The 27582-nt window shown below is 38.1% G+C and overlaps 1 long non-coding RNA gene across 2 annotated transcripts in view; it reads right to left on the reverse strand.

Moving 5' to 3' along the window:
- Positions 1-27582, reverse strand: part of LOC104914248 (uncharacterized) — a 156711-nt gene that overhangs the window by 119198 nt on the left and 9931 nt on the right. For both annotated transcript variants that reach the window (XR_014887986.1, XR_014887985.1), the window contains exon 2: positions 7924-8017. This is a non-coding gene — a long non-coding RNA (uncharacterized LOC104914248). The remainder of the gene's footprint in view (positions 1-7923; positions 8018-27582) is intronic.

Below are 27582 nucleotides of genomic sequence, written 5' to 3' on the forward strand. Positions count from 1 at the left end.
ACTGATGTTTATTGTTTCATTTGATTTTATTGTAAATCAAAACACATTCAGGCAAGCAGCTAAAGAGAAACAAAGACAATTCATATCAGCATATCTTTGGAGATGCCTACAATAATTGATGGCTTCTGTTTTATTTCCCTAGGTGTCAAACAACACCTACTCCCACCTGAAAGTAATTATCATTCCTCACCATTAATGCAGCTAGGCTGATTAGCATATACAGCACCCTTTCTGGCTGGTGATTCACAAGGAAGCACAGATGTTGCCTTTAGAGGGAATACATTTCACCTACCTCTTCAGTTCAAGAGATAGGCTTTCCTGTGGCTAAAAAAGGCAGTTGTAAATGGCTACTGCCAGAATAAAGAGACAAGGGGAAAACTTATGAACTCCTAGAGCTTAAAAGCTTTGTAATACCTCTGTACCTAGTACAGCTTTTTAAAAATGTGTCTACAAGCTTACCATGCAACTTCAACTCAAGTGCTGCATACAGAAGCTTTGGCAAAGTCGTTTATTAGTGCTGCTCGTTATTCACTGCATGATATATACATATATTTTTTGATGTTTCACTTTTTGAAAATGTATTGAAAATGTTTCAAAGAGTATTAACAGCCATGCTCACATTACTGGGGTTTGATATGGTTGCTGCTATGCATTTCAAACTACTTTCCAAGCTCAGTCTTCAACATTGAGAATTTGCAGCCGCTCTCAAAGTTGAAGTACCCTGCAAAGTACAGTTGCAACCAACCCAGAATATGTTGAATTTTCTTAAAGAAAGATGTTTTGGTGGTCACGTACTCTCTTTTTTTTTTTTTTTTTTTTTTTTTTCTTTCTTTCTTTTCCCTCTTACTTTAGGTAAAATGTATTATGAAACTTTCTGGACACAGAAGTATCAAAAAATGCACTCTGCAACACTCATCAATGAAAGAAAATCCAAATCTAAGTTGTTGTAGGTTTTTTTCAGCCAAAATAACGTAATTTTTAAAACGAATTGTGAACCTTTTCTTAAAGACTTTACTTCCCATCCCAAAAATGTGGTTTTCTATTGAAAATATCCTCACACCCACTCAAATAGTTAGCTCAACTTTGAAAATTTGATGTCAAACTTTATTTTTCTTTGTTTTGCTCATATTCAGAACACGTGGCTTGTTGTCTGCTGCATGAGCCAAAGAAAAGATGATGCTTACAAGTGAGACAACTCTTAGATCAGGTTTTACAGAAGACTGCTTTGTATTGTAGATAAAATGGGCCTAAACAGATCTCAAAGGATGCTTAATTACTCTTATCAAATATGTATGCATTGGATTTGTTGCACTCGGATTAGGCATGCAGTCTATCTTGAACAATTTTTTTCTCTCATCCTCTTCTATTTTCTCCTTGGGAGGTAATTGTACTATAGACCATGAAAAGCCTACAAAAACCTTTATGTAGAAAGCTTTCTGAAGCACCAAATATGCTGCTTGCTTAGTCATGATGTTATACAGCTCAGTTTGATCTAATTGGTGTATACAGCAAAAAGCACAGTAAACCTCTGAACAGGTTTTGACTTAGTACATTCTTTCTTTCAACATCAAGAAGCAGATCTTCACATCTGCCCTTCTATATCCAAGGTTTTAATTGCATCATACTATCCCACACACTGCATTACCCCAAAAACTGTATGTACCTTTAACGGAACTGCAGAGTGCCAAGACAATCTGCACTACTGAACAGTATGGGAAGTGTTAGAAATATGAAATAAATCCTCATAAAATTCACCTTTTGCTGCTAAAACTTAAGTTTTCTTCAATTCCGTTAGTTTAAAACAGATTCATACTGTGCCTTGTGCTACTCGAAAGCATGTTGTAAATGACCCTCTTCAAACAACCTAAGTTTAATTTCTACCAAATGTATTCAGGACATTTCCCCTCTGCTTACCTGCTGCACTGAAAGTATAGAAATGGAAAAAAACAATATTCATAGCTGCATTAAGCCAAATTATTGAGAAGAAAAAAAGCTCTTAGAAACACTAATTCATTTAAGGTGTCCCAAGTATCAAAGACCAGTGACTTTCTCTTTCAAGCTCGTTCATGTCAAGACAGAAGATGCTTCTCTATCCAACAGTGTATATGTATCCAACAGCCTTCAAATTTGTCTACAGTCTGCATTTATTTTGGACAAAACAGACAACAAAAATGAAAAAAAGATGCATAAGAACTGAAAAAGTCCAGAGAAAAGCATCAAGAGCCATCAACAGCCTAAGTGGAGAAGAGAACTGAATTTGTTTTACATAGGCTAGTGCAGAAGGCCGGATTTCAGCACTGGGAAAAGGCTGTAAATCTGACAAAATGAACAGATGATACTGAAGACAATCTCTTATATCCACCTAGAAAGAACTGACATCATTAGCCTTTTTCATTTTCTCAGGCACAAACAGAATGGTTTACTCACCTTTCTACTAACTAAATATGAAAGTAAACCCAAGTGAACTGACTTGATCAACACCGCCAAGCAGACCCTACACACAGATAGCAATAGAAACCTATGGTATGGACTCTTAATGCTTCTCCACATTCCCTGGACACTTACAGGAAAACTCAGAACAGTACTGAAGGGATAATGTCTGTGCTATATTTAGGAAATATTTCTTCTTATTGGAGAGAAGCAGACTTTTTCCTTCTCAGATAAGAGTGATTTCCCTTGAGAATTCATATTTTGATGAATTCTTTCTAAAGACAAAACACACTGATAAAACATTTGCAGTTAATATGAGTACACCAATGAATACCTGCAACATGCGCTCCACATCAGCACTGCTAGTGCAAGCAATAAGATTCATCTGATTCTTATAACCTCCACCTTTCAAAAACTGCTCCAGGACTATGCAGCTGGGTCCCCAAAGACTTAAGAATATATGTATACTGTTCCTTTCACAACTCATAATTCATTTTTGGAGACATAATTGATAATATCTATCAAAACCTACAAGCATCTGCTGACCTGGGAAAAAAAATTATCTTCCTGGGAATCTGAAGTAATACACTCTAGTAAGACTTCAGGCATTGCTTCAAGCTTTCTTGTTTCTGGGTCAAAAATATCACAGAGTTCAAACCATATATAATGAAAATCATAAGCTGCTTGTACAGTTTATTAGCAGTAGGAAATCACATTTGAAATCAGGGCTCCACTGGGAACGTACAGTCAACTTACATGACAAAGATAGCAGAAATTAATATATTTGTGTAGGCATTTTGAAGAGCAGCTCCACTGGGGGAGAAGAAAGGGATGGTGGTATCCTGGCAGCTTTGTGAGCACGTATGCAGGACAAGAACCCAAAGTGTGCATTTTCAGCTTCTAGAGAGCAACCAATAAATAGAGATTCAATTCTGTTCAAATAGCCTAACAAACCTCAGTAAACTGTAAATATTCACAGATTACTATGCCTAGGACCTGAACAGATATGAATGTTTTTTTCGTAAACAATGCCAGTTCAATCCCAGTAGAACAATGACCTAACGTGATATATGCCTCTACTTTAGAAAGGTTTTCCATTTCCTCTAGCATATTTAGAGAAATCACCTTAAATGATTTCAGATTTTGAAACAAAAGGTGTCAGTAAGGTATCCCAAGCACTATGTCATACAATCCCCCCAGAGTTCCAGTTAGTTCCTCTCTATAGCAGTTCAGGCTGCAATTGCCTTTTGCAGAACAGATGAATTCATATTGGTACAGGAATCCTACTTACCACCCTAACAGTCTATAATGTATCTTAAAAACCTCCATATTTCAAGCTCAAACACTTGTGATAGATATTTTTCCCTTTACTTACCCCTTAGTTTTCAGGTAATAATAAAAAAAATAAAAATAAAAAAGGATTCCACTTTCATTGTGTTGATACAAGACATCCATTAATCACTGACTTCCCCAAATTATTTTTTTAAGCAATTCAGATGTTGACCTAATTACTACTGCACCACTATCAAACTTAGATACAAAGGAGACAGAAAACAGTTCTCACTCAAATCAAGGCAGAGAGCATAAAAAGAAAATCTCCATTTGAACCTCTTTGTTCCTTAGTTATTCACTTCTGAAAAGGAGAATAGAACTTCCTTAAGTCACAGAGGTGTTGTCAAAGTACATTAAAAGATTAAGGGTTGCTCAGATAGTACAGTAATGGAGGACAATACCTAAGATAGTACTGCATTTATTCTAAGCCATACAAAAAGAGCTCAGCTACAGAAATGCTGCAATATGCTTCTAAAATGCTTAAGTATTCTTAAATCATTCTAAATATATATTACCAAGAAAGAAGGGGTTTGTGGCCAAGTGTAAAACAGCTTTGTTCTTAAGGGGGGGAAATGGCACTTTTATCAACTTTCCTGTTTTATTCTCTCATTTCTATCCCTGTGTTCATTTCCACTTTACACTGCAGTAGAAGTCAGTGGTATAACTTAGAGCTTTGTGAATAGGTGTTTGTTCACTAAACAAGTTAAATGTGTTTGCATAATTCTTACAAAAATAAGATTTAGCTTTCACTGAATGGCTAAACATTGCCTATTTCTCTCTGCAGATACATATCAAAACAGCAAAGGTAAAAAACACATAGACCACAAAAAGTTTCCAAACATGAATCTTATCACAAAGGGGAGAGTGAGCCAAACTGTGCTAGAGAATACGAGAACGGTATAGCAGAGAATCACCCAAATGGTCCAATATATTTTCATGACAATTGCACAAATACTAAATACAAGGGCAAAGAGAATTATGACGTGAAAGGTTCAAGATGAAGAAGTTTTAAACATTTGTACACTTTACTGATTTAAATAGAACTAGTTATGTAATAATATACTGAAGAAGGTCAGTAAAATTAGCTCACTAGTTTTAAATACAATACTTTCTAGAACTGTTGCTGGTCAGTGTCCTAATTCTGCTTTCACTGAAAAGTAATGGAACAATGGTCTCTGCTTTTCTTTCATTTTCAGCACCTGGGAGGATTCTTTTTTTGAAGAGTTTTGCTTTCCACAAATGTTTACAGAATTACAGGAAAAACTCCCTTGAACAGAGACCTTCTAGCAATATTGCACATTCAATTGGACATTCAATGATTACAACAAGAAATTAATCTCTACCCCTTGCCAACATCCCTTCCCCACAAAACCCAGTGCTGTAGCTTTGATGCCATGAGAGAAGTTGCTTAGTAGACCATATTTTGAAAGCTTTTAACCTGCTTCTCACCAAACCATACAGCAAGATACATTAAGCTATAAACCTCCAGAATGGTGTTCTCAAGTGTTGTATTCCAGGCATGCAAAACTGGTAAAAGAAGAAAAAAATAACTCAAACATTTTTAAAACATCCTTTTTTTTTTTTTTTTTTTTTTTTTTTTTTTTTAAGAATTCAAAGACATGAGCTAAGGATGGAGCTATCCTCATACTGCTGATCTGATCCCTAGTTTTATGCTGCCTAGCTACCTCTCCCTGTTAGAAACATACATAAATTGCTCCAAAAGTAATGCATCTTACTTATTTCCATGGAAACTACATCCAAGACAGAGCACAATAATCACTATTTTCTCTGATAGAGAAAATTATCAGCTATAAAACGCTAGTTTTTTTTCCAACTCAGCCACCACCATTAGCTGTGCATTTTCACCAACAAAGAACAAGGCCTGCATGCTGCGTTCATACAAATTTGCACCAGCAAAGGCGATCCATTCTCACCACTGCTGAAACACACCACCCACAGCCTCATTGTGTTCACATCCATTCTTTGGTCTCCATAAACATTCAGCAAATATCAATGAATGTCAATGAGTGCCATATTTTCTGCGTTGAAGAATTCAGTTCCAGACCTTGACATCATACACATTTCCATGTCAGATTCCATTTTGTCAGATTGCCTCTCTGCTGCCATCTGTCTCACAGCAACAAGACATAATGGAATATTGGCAGGAGGTTCAAGCCCTACTGCTGTACTGCCAGCATCCACCTCTGACACCGTAGACCAACATAATAAAATAGCAGGCATTACTTTCAGAGCCTGACCCACTCCTACTACAACTCCATGCTGTCTCCTCTGTAAGGATCTGCAGGCCACCATGAGGCCTCCTCTCAGCCTTCTCTTCTGTGGGCCAAACCATGGGACCTCAGCTGCTCCTCACATCTTGCTCTCTAGAGCCTCCTCTAACTTTTCAGCCCTCCTTTAAACACTCTCTAATAGTTAGGTTCCTCCTAACTGCTCTCAGTGAAAAAAAAAAAAAAAAAAAAAAAAAGTATGGTGTCTTCTATCCTAGCCATCAATTTGTCAGTTTTTCCTTCATTTAATGGCAATTTCTTGAAGGAGAATGTAAAACATCGGAGGAACAAACTGTCTCAGTTCACTTCAGCTTCTCTGAAGTCTTTAAAAACAACCTGTTAGTGTTTGTAGCTTTTGCATACGTACCTAGAGAGCAAAGCCACAGCTGAAACAACTGTTGCACACATACATACAATTATTGCACTAATGATGTTTGACATCAGTACCATCCCAGAAGTCTAATTGCCAAGACTCAAAGCTAAATTTCAAGACTGGCTATCACTAGAGCTTTCATTTAGACACTTGGCTCAAGTGAAGATTGCTCTTGTGTTAACAATGGAAGAACAGTTTTCTGACAGCTGGAGTACAAATATTCCTAGCTTAAAGGCAGCTCTTTGAAGTTCATAATCTCTTCTCTCTTCCGTACTCTTTTTTCAAGCAAAGAACACGTGTCTAAATGCTTTATCATGGCGACTGTGTCTTGGCATTATCTTTGATACTGTCTCAGTGTGTGTTGTAAAGATAATAAAGAATCTAGCTGCTGGGAACCTGAACAAGTTCCCACAAGCATTTTCCACCTCTCTTCTGTTTGTACCGTCAGCTTCCTACAAAGCATTTACATGGAGCACTATTAGTGTTGCACGTTATTTTCTTCCCTAGCATTCCCATGGAGGAATGTACTGCAGTTTCAAAGTAAAGTAGCAGTGTTCTTCCATCCATTTTTTTACCCTTATTTAAATTACTAATGCTGTTTATCGTGCAAATGGGCTTAATGAACTTGGTGGTCTAGTTACAGAGTAGGGCACATGCACAAAGGTGAAAGCTTAATTTGTGGCATTCCAGTTATCAGGGCTGTGTCAGAAGGTTGGGATATTCACAGAAGAGAAGTCGTGCTTGCACTTTGTCCTATTTTACTGGATTTGCACAGTATTAAATGGAATTATAGATACAGTTATACCTTACGTCACTAATAACTGTAGCTAAGCAGAGCTACCTCTGTTCCCACTCATTTTTCCTTTGTAAAGGGTGAGCATTAAGAAGTTGGCACGAGTGCAAATAAATATCTTACTTACTGAAAATGATCAATAATTGTAATCATTGATAATAATTAATTATTAAAACTAGTCAGTTAACTATAATCATCACTGCTCAGAAATTAATATTGCAAGCACGTCCTGGGGCAAACACCGTATATTAACAAAAGATACATTTATCAGCTACTAAAACTCATGTCACTAATTGTGACAAATACAAAGAACACCTTCCAAGGAGTTCACTAGGAGATCCAACACCTCACCCAATGTTCAAAGCAAAGGGTTTCTGCCTACAACGGGCTGCATTAAGCAGCAAGAGCAGCATGGCACAAACTTCCTTTTGCGTTACATCCCAAAAGTGAGCATTGAAAGGTTCAGAATTCCCCTCATTTTTCCTCTTGTAAAGGAGAAGACAGAATTTCACCAGCTTTCCCATGTGTAATTACTGCATGTAGCAGGGTATTTAAATGCATAAATTTTGTTGATAGATTGTTACTTTATTAGTTCACTGGATGATTTTCTATAATTACAATAGTTTGTCACTAGGTTTTTTTCTCAAATTTGTCACCTCAATTACATAAATTAAATTGATTTATAGAAGTGTGTTAATATTACTTACCTTCGGTACAGAAATCACAAATAGAGCTCTATGCAGACTGTTCAGCTCTTTGACCACACAGTGCATTTTCCATTGATGAGCATCCCTCCCCGGTCTGTGGGAAGCAGACAGAAAAACATTGAGGACAATGTAAAGCAAACACTAGTGATGCAAAGCTGTTTTTCCTTCCATGCTTGGCATTTTGCCTAGCCTGTATTTTGGAACATATGGCCCCTCCTTAAGAAATAAAATAAAATAAGAGCAATTATGAGTTTTGCCTGGTGGCAAAGGAAAGGCAGAGAGGGAAATATATTTGTGTTTTATTCTAAGCTCTGCCACCAACTTGTCATGAGTCCCTGGGGAATTTTAGCCTTTTGGCATCTCTGTTAGCTCAAGCGCAACATAATTAATTCAAATATCTAATTACACATTCACTTTCATTGAGGACCACAGAGTGTCTCCCAAATTATTATTATTACCAATAGCTCCAAATACCAGAGGTCACAGCACTGCTGTTAGTCTGCAAAGGGCCATCAATTTTAAATAATTCACTATAGAGGTAGTCTAAAGCACAAGGTATTGCTTTGTCCAAACAGCAGCATCCTGCTCCAAGTTCACTCTAATAAAAATGACAAGAGCAAGACAGGAGATAGTCAAGATCTCTGGGATACCACTGAAATGTATCAATAATTATTTACTTAATATTTAAATAAAAAATATTTATCTTACTTTCAAAACCCTGGAATATTACATCTGAAAGTAAGAACAACGCTTGGGATTTTCCCACATAACGGCCTCTCCCTGTATTATGCAACATAATAGTATGCATTATGTCATTATTAAAATAATAGAACCATATACAGATGAAGACTTGCAAGAAATTCCTTAGTTTTATATGAAATAGCACCTTCTGTTCTTATTAGGATTCCAGAACTAAGAAAGAAAATGAAACAAAAACTAAATTAACTTCTTTCAGGTTTAGTCTGTATCATACACAGCAATGTGATTCAATTCTAATTTGAAATGGCCCTCTGTCAAATGTAAGATCAATTCTGTTACTGGTAGCATTAATAACTTGCACAGCCCTTTTTGCTGCAACAAACGCCAAAAGAAAACATAAAAGAATTTGCATAGAAGTTATTTCTTAAAAGAGGATGCTGTTCCCAGTTGTAGCAGCATAAATCATGAATCACATGCTGAGACTGAACCCAGATGCAGTTTTTTATGGGCAAAAGTAAAACAAAATGAAGAACCTCTAAACCTCAACCTTTGATTGAACATGTTCTGCCTTTTGCCTCATCGCATTTCTTAATAGTTTTGTTAAAAGTATAAATAAATTTTTAAGTCATTTGATAGATACCTTAAAACTCAAATACTACCTCAAGGAAGAAGTCATCCAAAAGACCCACACAGACTCAGAGAGGTGGATTCAATTTTATCATACTCAGCATGTATTACCTGCCTAGAATAGCTCACTAATTGTCATGTTGCCCACTTGCATGTCATTTGGATGCCTGCCCTAGGGCATAGGTGCTGAGCAGAAATATTTTCACTTACAGTAGGTGGAATACACAGCAACTCTTGTCTGATTAGCAGTCAGTCACATCTCTGCAAACAAGATTGCAGGTGTTGTTGCCACGTACTGCTTTACATTTTGGTGAGTCCTGCTGATGTGGACATCAGAAATATGCAACCAAGTGTTTTCATTACCCTTAAGTTTTGCTTTTCAATCTTCAGGACAGACATTTGGCCAACCAGCAGTTCTACTTGCTTTGGTAACCTGCCTAATCTCTTGGCTGAAATAGATCTTTGCTGCATTTTCCCTCTCACTATGTTCTTATGAATAGTAACAGGAACTCTGAATTTTCTCCTTTCCCTTATTGCCTTAACAGTATTGTAAAAATCCCTTCTTGCCCAAACACACATCTTTGCTCTATTTACTGTTGCAGAATTCCTTCTGTTTCTACCAGAAAGTTACAGCCATTTTTAATCAGCATGCTGGTCCGTAGCAGCTGTAATGAGAAGGAACAAATGTGTCAGTAAGACACCATTCATTCCTTCTAGTCCCACCAGCAGGCTTGGCTCAGCCAAACACATTTAGGGCTTCTGAAACAGAAACATTTTGCTGTTTATGAGTATCTCATTTCTTGATAGTTTCGACAAATAAAATTTTAAAGAGTTGAGTGTCTTAACAACCTGAGGAGCCCACTGAGACTTGCTTAGGAGCTTTTGAGAACTTTATCTTCACACCTGCAAACAGTGAAATCTCCCTTGGGTTTTTGGCACTGTTTCTTTTCCATGTTTGAATCCTAGACTAGAGTCAGAGGCAAAAACTGGCTCAAGTCAGGGGGTTTCTCTTAATTTTTACCAATCAAATTTGAATTACTGATTCTGGTATGAAGTGATATAGGTTGGTTTGTTTAGCAATAGGGATTAGTATATTAGTTTAAGAACCAATATACTAGTTTATAAAAGGAATCCATAAATGATAGTTCTAAAACTCTCCATTTCAGCTTTAGTGGGTGAATAGTCTTGTTTTTCCTCAATAATTTTGCACTGGGTATAGTATACTTTTATCTTCTGCCTCAATGATTTTGCCTCACAAGAAATACTGGAGTCTCAATAGAATACTTTTATTTTTTACCTCAAATCATGTAAGGACATTTTCCTCAGGTTCCACATACGGTGTTTTTAAAAAGTGACTCACTATGGCCTAATAAGCCATTGAAATCTTCCAAACTGGGGAAAAGTGGATTGAAGTGTGTCAAAGGCTTCAGGGATGAAGCTGATGGTGAAAGCTGGGGAAGAAGTAGGTGGGCACTCAACCACCCCAGATACCACCAGTATACCATTAGCACATATCTATGAGATCTTGAAAAAGAATGAATATGTATGTCGATGTACTGCATATGTATGTCTTAGCTGTATAAGTGTAGAACCTGAACTCTGAAAGGATGCACTTGCTGGTGAAGTTGCCCAGTTCACATCATGAGGAATAAAGGAATGCAACCTTCTAACACCATATTGGAGTTAGAGAGTTTTCTTCCTGGATTTTGGATGACTGAGAAACAGACAGAAATTAAGCAAGGACTTGAGAAAACACTTCACCTTCACTGCAGACCTCTCCCCTTGCAGCCTCCCACCCCTTGCCCACATTACATTCTCCTGCTTGCTGAGGCAAGGCTCGCTGCTCGAGATTGGGGTCAGGGCTCTGCTTCCTTTCTTTGCTGCTCCTCCTTTCCATCTCCCTCCACCCTCATCCTATCACAACCTGCAGCCCCTTTGTGGTTCCATGGTAGAGACCCACTTTTCTCTGAATACCTCCTTTTTCCATACTCTCCATTTCCTCCTTGGCACCAGCATCTCCTTTCAAGTCTTCTGTCCTGACTCAAACCTTCCTCCTCGGGGTTGAAGTTTGGGCAGGCAGCAGCCTTGCTTGCTCTGAGTCCACCCCCAGCATACCTCTCACAACTCTGCAGCCCCCATCAAGACCAAAACCCTCCAGTTCCATCCAACACAGGCTATGCGAATGCAAGACTGATACCAAAGACTTAAGCAATTTAGTTAGTATTCAAACAGGCCCCTTGGTACTCCAGAAAGATAAAAACAGGCTCCTGTAAGCAAACATTGTGAGGAGGCCCAAAGAGCAATCTGCTTACCTCAACATCTGTACCATCTACATGCAAACTAAAAGACTAATGCGCAGCCCTGGCAAGAGCCCCTTGATTGAACAGAGCAGATGCAATGTTAGATTTAACATGTTTGATCATTCTGGGAATATGTGGAAAACTGTGTGAAAATTCATATGTCAAATAAGAGTTATTTAGCTCTGAGATGTACATTCTTTGTCGAAAGATCCCCACACGCCCAGTGCTGCAAAAACCCAATGTCGATTTTCTAAACCATCATTTGGTTTGAAGAGTTTTCTTGAGTAAGATTTTCAGTAAGAAGGCTATTGCTTCAGGCTTTAGAGAGGGGGCCAGGAAACACTGCCTGCAGGTTTGCTCTCTCCTGTTCAGGTGCTGCCACCAACTGTTTCTCAGAGGTGGGAGCAAAACCAGGTGAAGGCTGCACAAGCTGTAGGAGCTCTAATATCAAGATATTCCTTCACCAAATATCAGCCTGTTCAATCAAGTGCAAGCAGCACCCAACCATCACCACAGCCAAGGAGGCCCCACACATCTGTCTGTTGTGAGATTTCCCACCCACACTACCACAAGCTCCATCCACCTTTCCAAAGGCCCAAACCTGGCAATTTAACCCTTTATTCATTCTTTGGCTTGGTCACAGGTTAGGTACACTGACAGGCAGTTGATACAAAATCTAACAAGTGCAACCAGTGCATTTTCATTTCCAAATGAGGCCTGCAGGGGGATTGGCAAATCAAAGAAATGGATGTGCAACAGAGGTGTTCTCACTCAGTATTTATGGGTAAAACTTGTCAAAATGTATTAAATGTTATTTCTTCTCCCCTTTCCATCTCATGAATACTTTGGAAAACAGGCCAGAGATCCTAAATAGAGATTTATTTGGAGACAAGGCTGCTTCAGAGCACTGCACGTTGCCATTAACCATCCAAATTATGGAGCAAACGTTCTGTGTCAGCTTCTACTGAACATCACAGCTTTATTACAAAAGCATCTTGTATACCCACACTTCTCTGATGGCTGGGAAAACCAACTTTGTTCATATTAACAGAAAAATATCATACAAAAAAAACCATGAAGGTATTTACAAGACAGCGCTGGCTCTCTCAACAGCAACGTGTAGACACCAAGTGGGGAATTCAACCAAGAATTCAACTTGAGGCTGTTTTTGTTCAAAAATAAAACCTTTTGTCTGTTTTCTTTAAAAAAACTGGGGGAAGGCAAAAGTGGATTTATTCTGAATTAATGGTTTTAGTGTATTATTGGCCTAACCAGAAATACTTGCATAGGCGGCAGTGCTCCCTGGATGTCCCCTGCAGTCAGTAGAACTGGCTCTGTCATTAGGATTTCACAGTAGGAACTACCTGAAGTACTCCACGTGTGCCTCAGAGCACAGTCCTCCAATTGCTGAGGGAACCTCTGCAGACCAGCTTTCTGGCTCAGATGTTTATGTTCAGCATGAAACTTAGCCAGGGTGACTCTCACTCTCACTTCTAAGTTTAAAGGATATTGGAAGAGACGAGCGTAACCGCAGCTTGGCTATGACAGTGGCTTGAGATGCAGTTCCACAGCAGCTTAAGTGGATCCATTTCATCCAGCTAACCTGGCACAAAAAACTAACCCAACCTAAAAAAAGCAATTAGCTTTCTGCTAGCTTACTGACCTGCAACAGTTCTGTGCAGGGTCAGAGAAGCACTGGAGCTGGCACAAGTGAGGGTATGAAACTGCAGCACCCAGTGATTAGATTAGCAGAACATTAAAGGAGAGGCAGACCACTACAGAAAGCTGCAAGCTTGAAATAATGATGAAAGTTTATGACACCATACCCAACCTGGAAGAACTCCAGGATTCCCTCTCAGGGACTATATATTCTTTATAATGAAGCTTTTTGGGGCAGGGATCACGTCTGTGTGAGGAGGAGGTAGCAATAAGAGAAAGCAGAAGAGAGATGAAATAGTGGAGGGAGACAGAAAAGTTCTGGGTCTGAGTCTGTTTCCAGCTGTGGTAATTCAAACACTCCTATTCATGTATTTAGAATGAAAAGATAAAATTCCTTCTCCTGCCCTCTGTCAAATTGAGGTCCTGAATCTGTTCAGGACAAGAAGGGTTTCACAGTGCCTGCCACAGCTAGGCACTGTTTTGACTTGTAAAATCACACTTGTACGATATTAAAGAAGAATACATATATATATGTATTTGCAATGAAGATGGAAAGAATACTGAAATACAACTTAGGGAAAGAAGTGGCTGAATATAGTTTTGTGTGCCACAATAAATCCAATTTGGTGCCTAAAGAGGAAATAAAATGATAAAGATAATATTCTTGACAAAATTTCACAGAAGGATACGCTGGGAAAATCTATCCAGACCATTTATTCCTCTGTGGACAACAGGATAGACTCATTACAAATTCTGCCTTTGTTGCTGTGTAGAAATGAAAATGCTAATTGGTTTACTTGAAGTTTAATTGAAAATTAATAGAATTTCACTAGAGATTTGCAGAATAGGACTAGAGTTAAAATGACATTTGATTAAAGTCATACTAAAAATCTACTCAAGGACATTTTGAAGACAGCAGCAGCGGAGTTCCTTTTAAGGGCAGAAATAAATATTTATCATTAGTAATAGCTACTAACAATATCCGCAGTTTTTAAAGCAGCGTAGAGAGATAACGGTACCACAGCAAGTTTCCACTTATCTCCACACCTATGCAACTCAAAGAGATAAAAGAACTTGTTACCTTCTCCAGTTAGCAGCACCTCTACATCCTTTATAAAGAAATTCTGAGGGAGTCAGCCTTGTTTAGCTTAGAGAAGAGAAGGCTTTGGAGACACTTCATTGAAGTCTTCCTGTACGTGAAGGCAGCTTACAAGCAAGAGGGAGACTGACTTTTCGCACTGTCTGGTAGTGATAGAACAAGGGGGAATAGTTTTATACCAAAAGAGGGGAGATTTAGGTTAGATGTTAGGAAGAAATTTTTTACTCTGAGGGTGGTGAAGCAATGGAACAGGTTGCCCAGAGAAGTTGTGGATGCCCCATCCTTTGAGCAGTCTGTGCCAGTGTCTCACCACCCTCACCATAAAAGATCTTTTTCTTATATCTAACCTAAATCTACTCTCTTCAAGCCTGAAACCATTTCCCCTTTTCCTATCACTATAGACCCCGCTAAAATGTCTGTCCCTTTCTTCCCTGTAGTTTCCCTTTAGATTCAGAAAGGCCACAATCAGGTCACCTCAGAGTCTTCTCTTCTGCAGGCTGAACAGCCCCAGCTCTTTCAGCCTGTTCTTGAGACAGGAGACGTGTTCCATCCTTTGGATCATTTTTGTGATCTTCCTCCAGACATACTCCAACAGATCTATGTCTCTCCTGTACTGAGGACTCCATATCTGGACGCAGTACTCCAGGTGAGGGGCAGATCCCCTCCCTTGCCCAGCTGGCCACACTTCTGTTGATGCAGCCCAGGGTGTGAGTGGCTTTCTGGGCAGTGAGTGCACATTGCTGGCTCATGTCCAGCTCCCCATCAACAAGTATCCCCAAGTCCTTTTCACAGGGCTGCACTCAATCTTTTCATCCTCTGGCTTGTAGTGGGAGTTGCCAGCTGTCGTGTCTTTTTAACCTCAAAAGAGCTCCTACCTTCTAGCTGCTACTTCTCAAAGAAAGATTCTGTAGTCTGCTGGAATTCATGGACTGTCTTTCATTGTATTTCAGTAAGATCTACATTTCTGGTCTTTCAGGCAAGACTGCTAAATAACTACTCCATGCTTATGAATATAACCATCATTAAGAACTGAATTAACTCAGAATGTAATCAACAACTATATGGGCATGGATTCATCATCATACAGTCACCAGTACAAGACCGGGAAACACTGGCCCTTTTGGGAATCTGGGTGTACAAGAAAACTGAAGTGCTGCAAAATGAGTTTCAACATAACACATCTTCTTGCTCTACAGCTCTGTAATGCTTTGCTACTGAAAGCAGAGTCAAGTTATGGTGTTAAAGAACACAGGTATCTGAGATTTTTAAGTAGAATACAAAAAGACAAAATATTTCCTATAAATTTCCTCTATCTTCTTGAACAAATCAAATAGGAACTGGCCATCTATCTGTACATGACAGCATTCTCAACCATTAGAAATCAAGAGATATACAACTGTAAATTTTTTCCTGTGCCATTGCTTTTCCTCCAAAGAAATGAGGTCGGGCTGCAACTCTTCATGAAGGACTTCTCTCATCCCACTGAATTAAAACTTCATAAAGATTTCTAAAATTAATAAAACAACAGTACAGTTGACCAATGTTCAACAATGATATTTTCACAAAAGAAAAAAAAAATGCTTTGAAGAAAAATAAAAAATTCTTGTCTAACTGTAGAAAATCTGTCCTTGCATATCACCAAGTGCTGGTATGAAATGAGTATACAATCTCTTTATGGAAATGAACAGGATCAACTGAATATTCATTTGATGGACTGAAATTCAACTCGTTTTAACATTACTATGGTAACAGTTTGGATGACATTTGATATTTACTTCAACCATTACTATTTCAGTATTATCATGAAAAACAGCCCATTTAACTGCCACCTCTGTGAGCATATGTGAGCATACTTACATGTTCCCCAGGCCTGACTTAATTGCTTTCCTTTGCAGTCATAAAGCTAAATCAGCACTAAAAGAAAATATCTATTGATCTTAACCACAGAGCCATCTATTCTGAATACTGTCACTAGTAGGCTCCAGAGAAAATAAAGGCATTCTCTTAAATTACCAGCTGCTAGAGCATTGCTACAGCATTCCTTCATCAGTTTTCCTAGGAGGTCAAAAGAAGGTAAAAGATTAAAGATTCATGGAATTTTTAAAAGTATATTTTAACTGTACTGTTTCTATTGATGATAAAACCAATTTTTACTAGAGTTACTGTAATTTCTATTCAAGGACATGATTGAGCACCCACATTTTAAAAAGACCTAAGACAAAATGTCCAAGTTCTGGCATTTACATAACTAACAGCATTATTAACCTCTGGGTCAGTTACAACTAGGGGCATGAACTAGAATTAAACCACAGCAAGAATAACCTCAATTTTAAATTTTGGTAAATGTTAGCTTTTACTGTGTACACGTCTGTCAGTACTTATGATGAAAAACAATTAATTTCAACCAATTAAAATAAGCCAAAAGATTTTTGCACATCAGGTTTTCATAACGAGTATAAAATGGTAGACAGTTTTGTGTCTAAAATCTGTGCTTCCAGTTTTCCACTCAACAACTGTTTGTGTATATCCTTTATTGCTAATAAAATAAAAATAAGTATACCTTGATTGCAGTGTATAATAGAAACATACATCACCCAGGCTTTAAAGTTCAATTCTACTGAAACTCCTTTATTCCATTCCAGCGTTGCAAAAAGTCAGCAAGCATCTCTACCAGAATAATAGCCTTGATAAAAAATGGGAATCAGACCCTTGCAATTTCGTTTTGCCACAACTAAATTAAACAAGGATGAAGCCAGTGAGCTTCATAACTCTAGGGTCAAACAGAAGTAATTACATTATATAAGTGTTTTTCTTTGAGTACTTTCTCAATCAAGATTAGTTCAATATACAATAGGGCCTTGCATATTTGATGATTTTCAGTCAGACTGTGAGGGCAGTAACTATGGCACTTTCTTGTCTAGAAAATTCTTTTCCGGACATAAATCCCAGAAAACAAATTTCAGCAATAACATTATTGTCTTGCCCCGACACCATCAAGTGTTCTTTTCGAGCCTGAACATATCTTGTCCATTGTGTTCTTACGTAGCACACAGCAGAAGAAAAACCCAACTGAAGAACTTCAAACCTCAGCTTGCTGAAATCCTGGAACATATGAAAAACATTAAATAACACACAATACAGATACCACATTCTTGTTAGGTATTACAGAATTGGATCCTTCATTCCCTCAGCCCCCAGAGAGTTAGAAGCTACCAGAATTTGAAATTGGTCTATCACTAAGAATTACAGTTAAACCACTATCTATATCAGGTAACAAATGCTACTTTTTTTTTTTTTTTTTCCCTCATCACTAACACCTACTTTTCTCCTAATATCTCTCTCCTCAGCAATTTGGCTTTCTAGAAGTGATTTCCCAGAGAAAAATGAATCAGAGAGGTGTGATAACACTAAAACAATTCTCAAGAACTCCCAGATTAAAAATGTCTGGGCATAAATCACTGGGAAACTCTGCAACTATTTCTCTTTACACAAGAAGAAAGTTCAAAATTGGAGAGACAGCAGACAGTGGCTGGCTGCATGCTTCTGCTGTGTCTTTGCATTGTAAATAGGCACTTGAACTGTAATGAATGACAGCAGTTTAATAGAACTTGTCTCGATCATCACCAGGTTAAAATCCAAGAGTCCCCCATAATATATTGAACGATAGCTGCAACAGCCACATTGTAAACCTTATAAACAAAAGAGAAATCTTTGTCATTCCCCACATCCAATGGGGGTAATTCCAACAACTATCAGAATATCCTAAGCAGAAGAGACGAAGCTCAAAGTAAAATTTCTTTACCATCATCATTCAAGGAAGTAAAACATGCACATTGTGTTACAAAACTGACCTTGAGCCATCATGGGAATTCCTGAACATTCAGCAGCAAACAAGGAGAGCAAGAGCATTTCTGAGACATTCTTTATTAATTTACCCTAAAATCTCATTTTCATACCTCTCCTCTTTTTTTTTTCTTTCCAGCTCTCTTCCAGCATGTCAGAAAGATTCATCTAAGTCGACACAGAATCTGTTCTCTGTCCTTCAGAATTTCATGATACCAAGACACTGTCTTAATCCTTGCTGAACTTCAGAACCTTACTACTCCTTTTTTCTAGCCCTCAAATTATTTTGCTTTGCTTTATGTCACTTCTTTCTCTTAGCTCTCATTGCCAAACAGATTAATCCTTTCATTTCAAACTCATGTCATTATTAAAACCTCTATTTTTTATTTTTTTTTTTTTCTGTTACGCTGCATCTGTTGCAGAGTAAGATTTTAACCTTCTACTTAAGTTTTATAACTCGCAGCTTAACCAATTGGATATAATTTGGAAGTTAAAAAAATGGATCTTTTTTTCTCATTCACAGATAGGTTCACATGCAGCATTGGTTCCTAACAGAGGGGAATGTAACTACTGAACAACTAGTGAACAAGTCCCATTTAATGTTGCAGGAAGCTAAGGGGAAACTATGGCTGCAGAAGATCTGTACTGGACATTTTATGCAGCTATAAGTTCCATCACCAGAGTTCACAAACAAGGCACATTTATAATAATTTAAACAAAAATTTACACAACTTGCATCACAAACCCCTTCTTTCAGCATCAAAGAAGTATCAGTGGATGAAAAAGTCTACCAGAGATACTGAATGAGCAACCGTGAACTTCATGTAACATTTAAACAATGAGCTTTTGCTTGCATTGCACCAATAATTGTACTAAAAAATCAAAATACCAACACTAGAAGTGGAGACATCTATTGTAGACATGCAGAGACTTAGGGTAAAAAGGAATTTGCAGCCTATGTGAAGGTGTTCACTGTCTTTGATTAGTACTATAGTCATTCTTCTAATTCAGAGACCAGGAACTCGTTAATGTCAGCACATGCCTGACCTAAAACATTTTGCTCTTTACATATTTCATGAATCCTGTCTTTGGCAAGTTATCAGTGCGCTGCTGCTATGCATGACATGTTTGACTCCAGTTATCCCAGAAGGCAGTTGCTGATCACTAGATTGCTAAGTAGAATAACCTGAGTTGCTCGTGAATATTTGATTAAACATGAAGAGCCAATGTTAAACAGCTGTAAAGGAAGAAGGAAAAAATAGATATCAATACATGAATTGCTGCTACTTGGAAAATCAGGCTTCGTTTTTCACGAGGGCACTGGAAGAAAAAAAAAAGCTTATATAGAACTGCTTAATAGTTAGAGAATAATATAATAGAAATCAGTAGTCTTGTTTTAGAACAGACATTTTCTTTCTTATTCAGTTAAACAAAACCCCACTTTTTTCCCTCATTCTCTAGCAAACACAGTAATTGAACACATGCATATGAAACAGAAAATTGAAACAGCAGAGGTGAGAGCAGTCGTCTTTGACGAGTTGATGACTTCAGACTTTCACTTTGTATTTTTGTATGCTTTAGTAGATACCACATTTCCACATGAAACAGGTCAACTGCCCCAGACAAATACCTTGCCTTGGAAATGGCAAGATGACATAGGCAGAAACATTTAGGGCAATCAAGAATGGCTTCACGTTGCAGCAGGGAAGGGTCAGGTTGGATATTAGGAAAAACTAAATAGTGGTCAGGCACTGGTACATGCTGCCCAGGGAGGTGGTTGAGTCACCATCCCTGGAGATGTTCCAGAATCGTGGAGATGTGGTACTACGGAAAATGGTGTAAGGGAAATATTTGTGATAGGTGAATGGTTGGACTAGATGATCTTAGGGATCTTTTCCAACCTTGATGGTTCTGTAATTCTAAGATTTTTCTAAGAGTAACAGAAGCTTGGAAGGTCCACATTTCTAAAAAGATTTTCACTATCATACATGCTGTACAGGTATGTGAGCATTCATTCACACATGTTTCTAAGCCAGTAGATGATCTGCTACCTTTTGTCAGGGTAAGGGAATTCTGCTGCTAATGGAAAAAACTCACCATCCTAAATTGTAAACTGATTACTCCCAACTCTGCAACCAATAAACTGTGGGGTCTCAGAGACATCACTACCATATGCATCCCTTTGGCCTATTGTTTCTTTTGCCTATTTAGTGAATAGAACTGTCATGCCTCTGTAGACCTTGGAGATGCACATGCAGAACGTAGTGCACTGTGTCCCATTCTCATTTTATGCTTCTGGGAATGAACATAAGACAAAACACTAAATAGCAGTGAAGTGGACAAGAGCAGTAATTATACCATATCTGAGCTGAGCTGGGCAGCCTGTATACATTATCACAGCCATTCAGTTAAGAACATCTTCACAACAGCATCCTCTTATGAGTGTGCTTGTGCAAGGTCAAGCAAAAATAGTAGCGTGGCAAGAAGGAAATCTTTAAGATGAGTACTCAGGGAACCATCAGTAATACAGGCAACATTCAAGCACTCCATTGAGAACGCAGGGTCCCCAACTGAGTATTCAAATATGAATTGGTCAGCCAGGACCATTTGAAACCAATTACTTCTTTCCCAAGCAATTGTAATGGAATGATTATGCAGGCAGATGGAAAGGAGAATTAAATGCTTTGGTGAAAGCGTGGGAGGACAGCAGTTTGCTCAGTGGTAAGATGTACTCTGTGCTTTTAATAAATAGCAACAAATTGCACGTATTCAGTTAATGTCAAGCAGCAAGGCATATACTTGACTTTACTGAACTGGGTCCAAAACACTATTCTCATCCTTGTTGCCTTAAAAAGAAAAGAAAAGAAAAAAAAAAAAGTGCAACCATTTCAGAAGCACAAAGGTGCCAGGATATTTCTTATTATCTGACACAGAAAGGGAGCTTGTCATCAGCTCCCCAGATTGAGTCATCAGTACTGAAATGACTAGTTTAAATCACTTTTTTTTTTCCACTAGGTGCAACATGCACATCTATGTAGCTTTTAATACATGTTACAAGAGAATTTATTTTTCTAAACAATACAGCAGAGAAGCACTGAGTTCTCAAGAGAGATGGATAGACCAGGGCTCCTTCTGTAGCTGAATTTAGTATTGTTTTAGGACTTGTTTTTATTATTATACATAACCTTTTCACTCAATCTGACATGAAACAATTCTGACAGGTTTATTAAAACCTTTTGTTATTACACTTGACATTTATGAAGGGTAGATGATAAATAAGCAGAGGAATGACATGTTTGCAAGAAATTCAAACTCTGGTGAGAAATTCTCCTCCCCAGCCTCATTTTTAAATGAAATCTACCCTCTTCAGACATTCATGTCTCTCTAGGAAAAAAAAAAAAAAAGATGATGTAGTTTTTCTGAACTTGAACAACTAGTTTGATCTTGCTTTTTAATTCAGAACATCGTGATTTTTCTGTCTGTTTCCAAACCACAGAGGTCTTATGCAAGTTAAGATTATTCACTTTATTTAAGCAACAACACAAAGGGCAGTGAGCTTTAGTGTAGTAAATTCCTGCTGAAATTTAATATAGTTTGACACCAGCTCTTACCAATTTGAATTGCATATCGCCTGAGAAGCTCTTCACTAGCCACTAAACTGCAGCCACTGCTGGGGAAGAACATGGAAAATAGATATCAGTACCTTAACATGGATGTACAGAAATCATGGAATTCCTTAGAACATTGTCTTCTTCCATAACAAAATATTAGAAGATACATAGTAATTCTAGTTATAGTACTCCATGCCCAAAATTTTTGACACAGGTATTAAAAAGTAATTCAAATCAGAGTAGACATTTTTAGGGCAAAGCGCATAGCTATATGTGCTGTCATAAACCATGCAGACTCGTGCATTGCTTCAGTAGGAATCACCAGGTCCCTGTTTAAACTTCATCAGATGTGCCTCACAGACAGCTCCACAGGCTGAACCCTACCTTGAATATGGCTTCAACTGTACTGCAAACACAGATTTATCCTCCAGAGAATCAGAGGTGTAGAAGAGAGAGGTTCAGTTGGGCTTTATCTCAGCCCAAAGTCATGACACGAGCAGGAGGAATGCCCAAATCACAGAAGTGTTCCCAAGGCCCCACATTTGTTGATCTGAAAAGAAGGAAGCTTTTTCTGTCAAAAGATCAAGATGTATTATTTTTCTTTTGGGCTTGTATTTTAGATGAGAGCCATAGTAATTTCCATATGCTGCCAGGTATGTGCTTTGTTTCTGCTTGCTGTTGTATTTTGCCACTGCTATTTAATACCTCCTGATCTCAATTCTCTGATGTTTTTGCAATTCGGAAATTTGGAGCTCAGGATGGAATGGGAGCAAAGGGAAAAAATGACTGAGGAGTATTGGCTGAAAGTGAGTCACCGCAGTGAGCATCATCTGCTGGGCTTTGTTGCTGACCAGCTGTGTGAGTGAGGGAAGCTGTTCTCTTCGAGGACCTTTTCTCCTCCTATGCTTTATAGTTCCAGTTAGACAAATGCAGCACAACAGGAGCTGTCATTCAGTATATGTTTGTATAGCATCTATATTGGAGATCTGGGTTGGAATCAGCAGGCAATACAGTAATAAGTAAACAAACAATAGGGGATATTCAACTTGGACTCCATTAGGAATTAATCCAAAAGCCCCCCCTCCTATGTACACTTAGGCTGTAAACCTGGTCTGGGAGTCTTTCCTCTTCTCATCTCTGTGTCCATTTCTGAGCACAGACAATAACCTTTCCCCTCACTTTCTCAGTCACTGCCCTGGGAAATGTACCATGGCTTGTAGACTTTGCATGTAAGACCACAGTTTTCTTGAAAAGGCCTGGAATTGGTCAACAGGGGGGACAAAATCTACATAGTGTATTCCACAGCTATGGCGCAATGTTTGCAAACTCAGCCTTGCTTTTTTTTCCATGTTAAAACCCCCTGCAAGAGACCTGCAGGCTGCTCAGTTTGGTTCATGCTGCCGTAGGGAAATCTGTTCTCTCCCCGCTGTAAAGCTAAGGGTTATGAAAGGGTATACACAGGAATGGTTATTTCAGTGGTAATGAAGTCCCTCCATAATTCAGCAGGAGTTAATAGCTGTAACACACAAGTGCCACAGCTGGCAGGATCCCAGGAGACATGGCAGGCTGACCTCCATGAGGGGATCAGATGTTGCTTTAGCCTAGCTGGCACATGCTGCTGTCAAAACCAGTCCTGTCTCAGAATTCTGCTTGTGTCACTTGAGAGGAAACGCAACTATCAGTAGGGGCTCACTGATGCTTTTAACAATTGTGCATAAGCAAAAAAGGTGATAGGAATAAAGAACTTTGGAGAGCTCTGTCACACTGAGGTTGTGATTCAGTCACTGCAGTTCTCATTTTTGCAGGAGTAACTATTGAAGGGAATTAAAATGGTGAATGGGAAGGAAAGTGACATCCATAAATGTCACAAGCAATATGGAGTAATATAGAACTTCACATTCATCATCAGTTTCTTACAAAGACTGCATTCTTTAGTAATTAGAGCTGGGGTGTCAGGTGGTATTGCTGAATTATTTCCTTGGCATTCTTGTATTATTTGAAGGATGGTATAACACTGCAAATGGAAGAGATCTATGTCTGAAAATGTGCTTTGGGCAAATTTAAAAGCTCTGCAATGGTCAACTGTGTAAAATTTTCTGCAGTGTTCCCTACTAGAAGAGAAAATTATCAGCCATGTTTCATTTTCATTTAGTATTATTAAAATGCAGTCCTCTCACATTTCTTAAAGTCTCTCAAAGTTTGAATAAACTGTTTTTTTGTTTTTTGGTTTTTTTTTTTTGGTTTGTTTGTTTGCATTCAAGAACAATATATTTTTCAATGGAAGTTTTGTTTTGATCACATCAGACACTGCGAGCAGACCTCAAATGTCAAACCCAAATAATAGAGTACAAAGCAAGCGGCATGAAATTTGTATTATCTGTACTGGGTGTGATCAAATGTGAACAAATGTATGATTCCCAAACACAATAAACACTGAAAGTTTAAAGAGGAACTAGCTAAAAACATAGGCGATATTGGTGTTTTCTGTATGTAAAAGACTTTCAAAGTTTTATGACAAAACAGAGCCATCCAATGAGTTGTATCTTCTCAGACTCTTGGAAAGGGAAATCTTATTTGCATAAGAATATAACCTTGTGTAATCTTTAACCTTGTACAGGAGTCAGAACAAGAGAACACAGAATAATCCCCACATTACAGCATATTATGGCTACACTAGCAGAGGACACGTAGTAAATCAACTATAGAAAAGCATAACAAGGTTGTTTTCTTTCATAGTATGTGCAAAAATGACAATCAAAATACTTTATAAAGGTGTGTTAAGGATCAACAGAACTTATTTTGATGTAACTTAACCATTTGGTTACTCTCCATTTTAAGAACTAATTCCCAGCACCCTTGAGTGCCTCTTGTGTGGAAGTGACAATTTCAACACAGTCTCAAGTGAGACTACATGGAGAATGATGAGCCTTTGATTTATGCAAGAGGCATGCAATATTAAAGCATAAATAAAAATACAATCAAAGTAAGGTTAGAGTGACTATTGCCTTGAAAATGCAGCTAAGTAATGTCACAAAGTAAACAGAAAAAAAATACTTAATATGTTCCTTAAGGGAAAGAAATTCTGAATTTTTCTTGCTCGTGTTTTCCAGGGAATGAGTTCTCCAGCTCTGAATAACCCTGTGTATATAGCACTACCACTTTTAAATCCTCCTTACATATGGTCATAAAAGTTTATTCAGAAGACAAATTCCATATCATTTGTAATCATACAGCACATCCTGAGGTCATATACTCCTCTGCTGCAGAGACATTCGTCTGCATTTCATATGCAGATGCCAATAAGAGAGACTGAAATCATATTAAATACTGAGAGATTGTCATAAAAGCACATCTAGTAGATAAAGAAAATCTTTACAAGAGGTGTGATGGACAAACTCTGTAATAGCAATCTGATTTATCATGTGTGTTCCGCACTGAGAGATGCACAGGCACCTTTGAAATGATGGCCTTCAACAACTTTTTTAGAAAGCAGTGAATTTATGATACAAATTGGAACCACAGGTACATAACTTGTGTGTTCCTTTCCATTCCAGACCCATTCACACGGTTCCTGTACTACACTGAGATTTATTCTAACACTGCATCTCTAGTGGGAAATATTGGTGACAGGTGGATGATTGGACTGGATGACCTTCGAGAACTTTTCCAACTTTGGTGATTCTATGATCTTTCTGTCCATAATCCAATCTTCAAACACTAATTTCATTGTGCAAATGAGGCACCATGAATGCTGTATGTTGAATATCTGGGCTTTTTGCTTTCTTTTCAGAGAAAAGAGAAATGCAGCTGGTAGATGTCAAGAAGTAAAGCAGCAAACTAAGGGAGCTGGGTGATCACGGAGCTTAAGGCCATGACCATTCCAAGGTGTGAATATTGGTGGATCTGCTTCACTTGTAGGAATCACACTCAGATTAACTGCATATCAGTAATAACAGATGGCGAGACGCTATTTTTAATAAAGCACAGAAACAACGTAATTCAAAACTAAAAATAAAAGACAGAAATTCATTTCTCTACACCGCACTTCTATTTCTAATCAGTGTTAATCAGAGTATTCGATACGTCAGTATATGTCTAGGTTGTCTAGGTTTTATAAATCTCACTTTACTCTTCTGAAGGGGTAAATTGCTGCTCCCGCTCCCAAAAAAAAGGTCTCAGCTTTGAAGAGCTTGGCTCCTGCTGGAAAGATTCAGTATTTGAATTATAATGACAAGGAATCTTACAGAGGAGAATGATGGTCTGAGGGTAAACAAACTGAAAAAGAAAGATGATATGTATTACTGAATGAGAAGCTTTTCTTTTTATTCAAGGCTCTTTCTTACTTGTCCATCAGCCTGGGAGATGACTCATTAATCCTATATTTTGTGCTATATTCTAAGCAGCCTTGCTGTGTTTCTTCTGTGTTTTTAAACTGTCAGTTATGTGTACAAAGCCACTCAGAAAGCTCTGAGGACGGCTGCTAATTATCTCAGAGAACAAACAATAGTCCTCAGCTGGAGCAGCTAAGTGGGAAAGCCTTTGTTATTTTTAGTACAAAGTCTCTACTGCTCTTCAGACTGTTTTAAAATATTGCTTTGTTCTGTATATTGAATTGTTCGAGCCTGTAATAAAGTGCACTCAGCTGGGATTCAGGACTGCCTTTCTTGCTTCTGTCACTCACCAGCTTGATTTTGCATCCAACTGTGAGACTATGCATAAATAAATCTGTTCACATGCACACGTCCCTATGATCAGAGTCCTGAGTGTCAGGAGGAGGCTCTTAAAGTCAATTAAAACTAAGAACTAACGAACAGGTAGAGCTGCTGGTATTTTAAACTTTGGACTTTTCCAAACTTAAGCAGCTGAAAAATCCATTCCGCTACTCCTTATTAAGACTATCGTCGTGCCACAGGCTTAAGCTAAAGGAAAATTGAAAAGCTAATTAGAAAGTAAAATATTAGAAACAGCCTTAAAAAGGAAAATAATGGCAAGCAAGTCAAGTTCAGCCTATGAAAAGGAATATAATGCAAAGCAAATTAATACACATAATAAGGTAAACGGATGCAATTGTCAGATTCAATTTAGTGAGCCTAAATTAGTTCCTAGTTGAATTTCACTTACAGAAATTCAGATTTGTTAACCTTAAATTAAGCAAAATTTATTTTTCAATTAGCTTGTGCAACATGAAGCAGAAAAAAATTACAGTAATAAACAGCAATGGCATTTGACAAACTAGGTAAACATTTCTTAGCCTTAAAACTACGTTAGTCTGAGATACACTATGGTAATTTGGTAAACTTTGCCTGGTAGAAACTGACATAGGTGATCCCAAGTCACATTTCTACCAACCACACACTAGCTGAGACAAATAGCCACAAGGACAATGAAGCTCAACTACATCAGTAAGGCTGGAACACTACTGGACTTGAAATGTCTCTAAAACAAAAAACTCATTCAAAAGTCTGTATATTAGCAATGGTAAGAGTCAGTGTGGGTTTGCACAATTCAAAGCCCTTCTTTGGGACCACACAGTAGTTTTCATTCTTTACAGGGTTTCTGGCATCATAGATGTCTCCCAAAGAGAGACATCTGAAGAAACAGCCACTATCACTTTATCTTTGAGCTTAGATATTACCCAGTTCATTACAAAACCCACAGACCAATTTCTGTTCCTTCCACATACATTTGAATACTCCACATGAAAAGTTACTGCTTAGAAACCTAGAGCCTACTAACATTCCACTTCTAACGTTTACCAAGGACTCCTGAATTGACCACTGGCTGTGACAATTACAATCTCACCCATGTACTCCATGTCCAT

Source organism: Meleagris gallopavo, chromosome 24 (genome assembly GCF_905368555.1).
Source record: "Meleagris gallopavo chromosome 24, MGAL_WU_HG_1.1, whole genome shotgun sequence".
In the NCBI taxonomy this organism is placed as follows: Eukaryota; Metazoa; Chordata; class Aves; order Galliformes; family Phasianidae; genus Meleagris; species Meleagris gallopavo.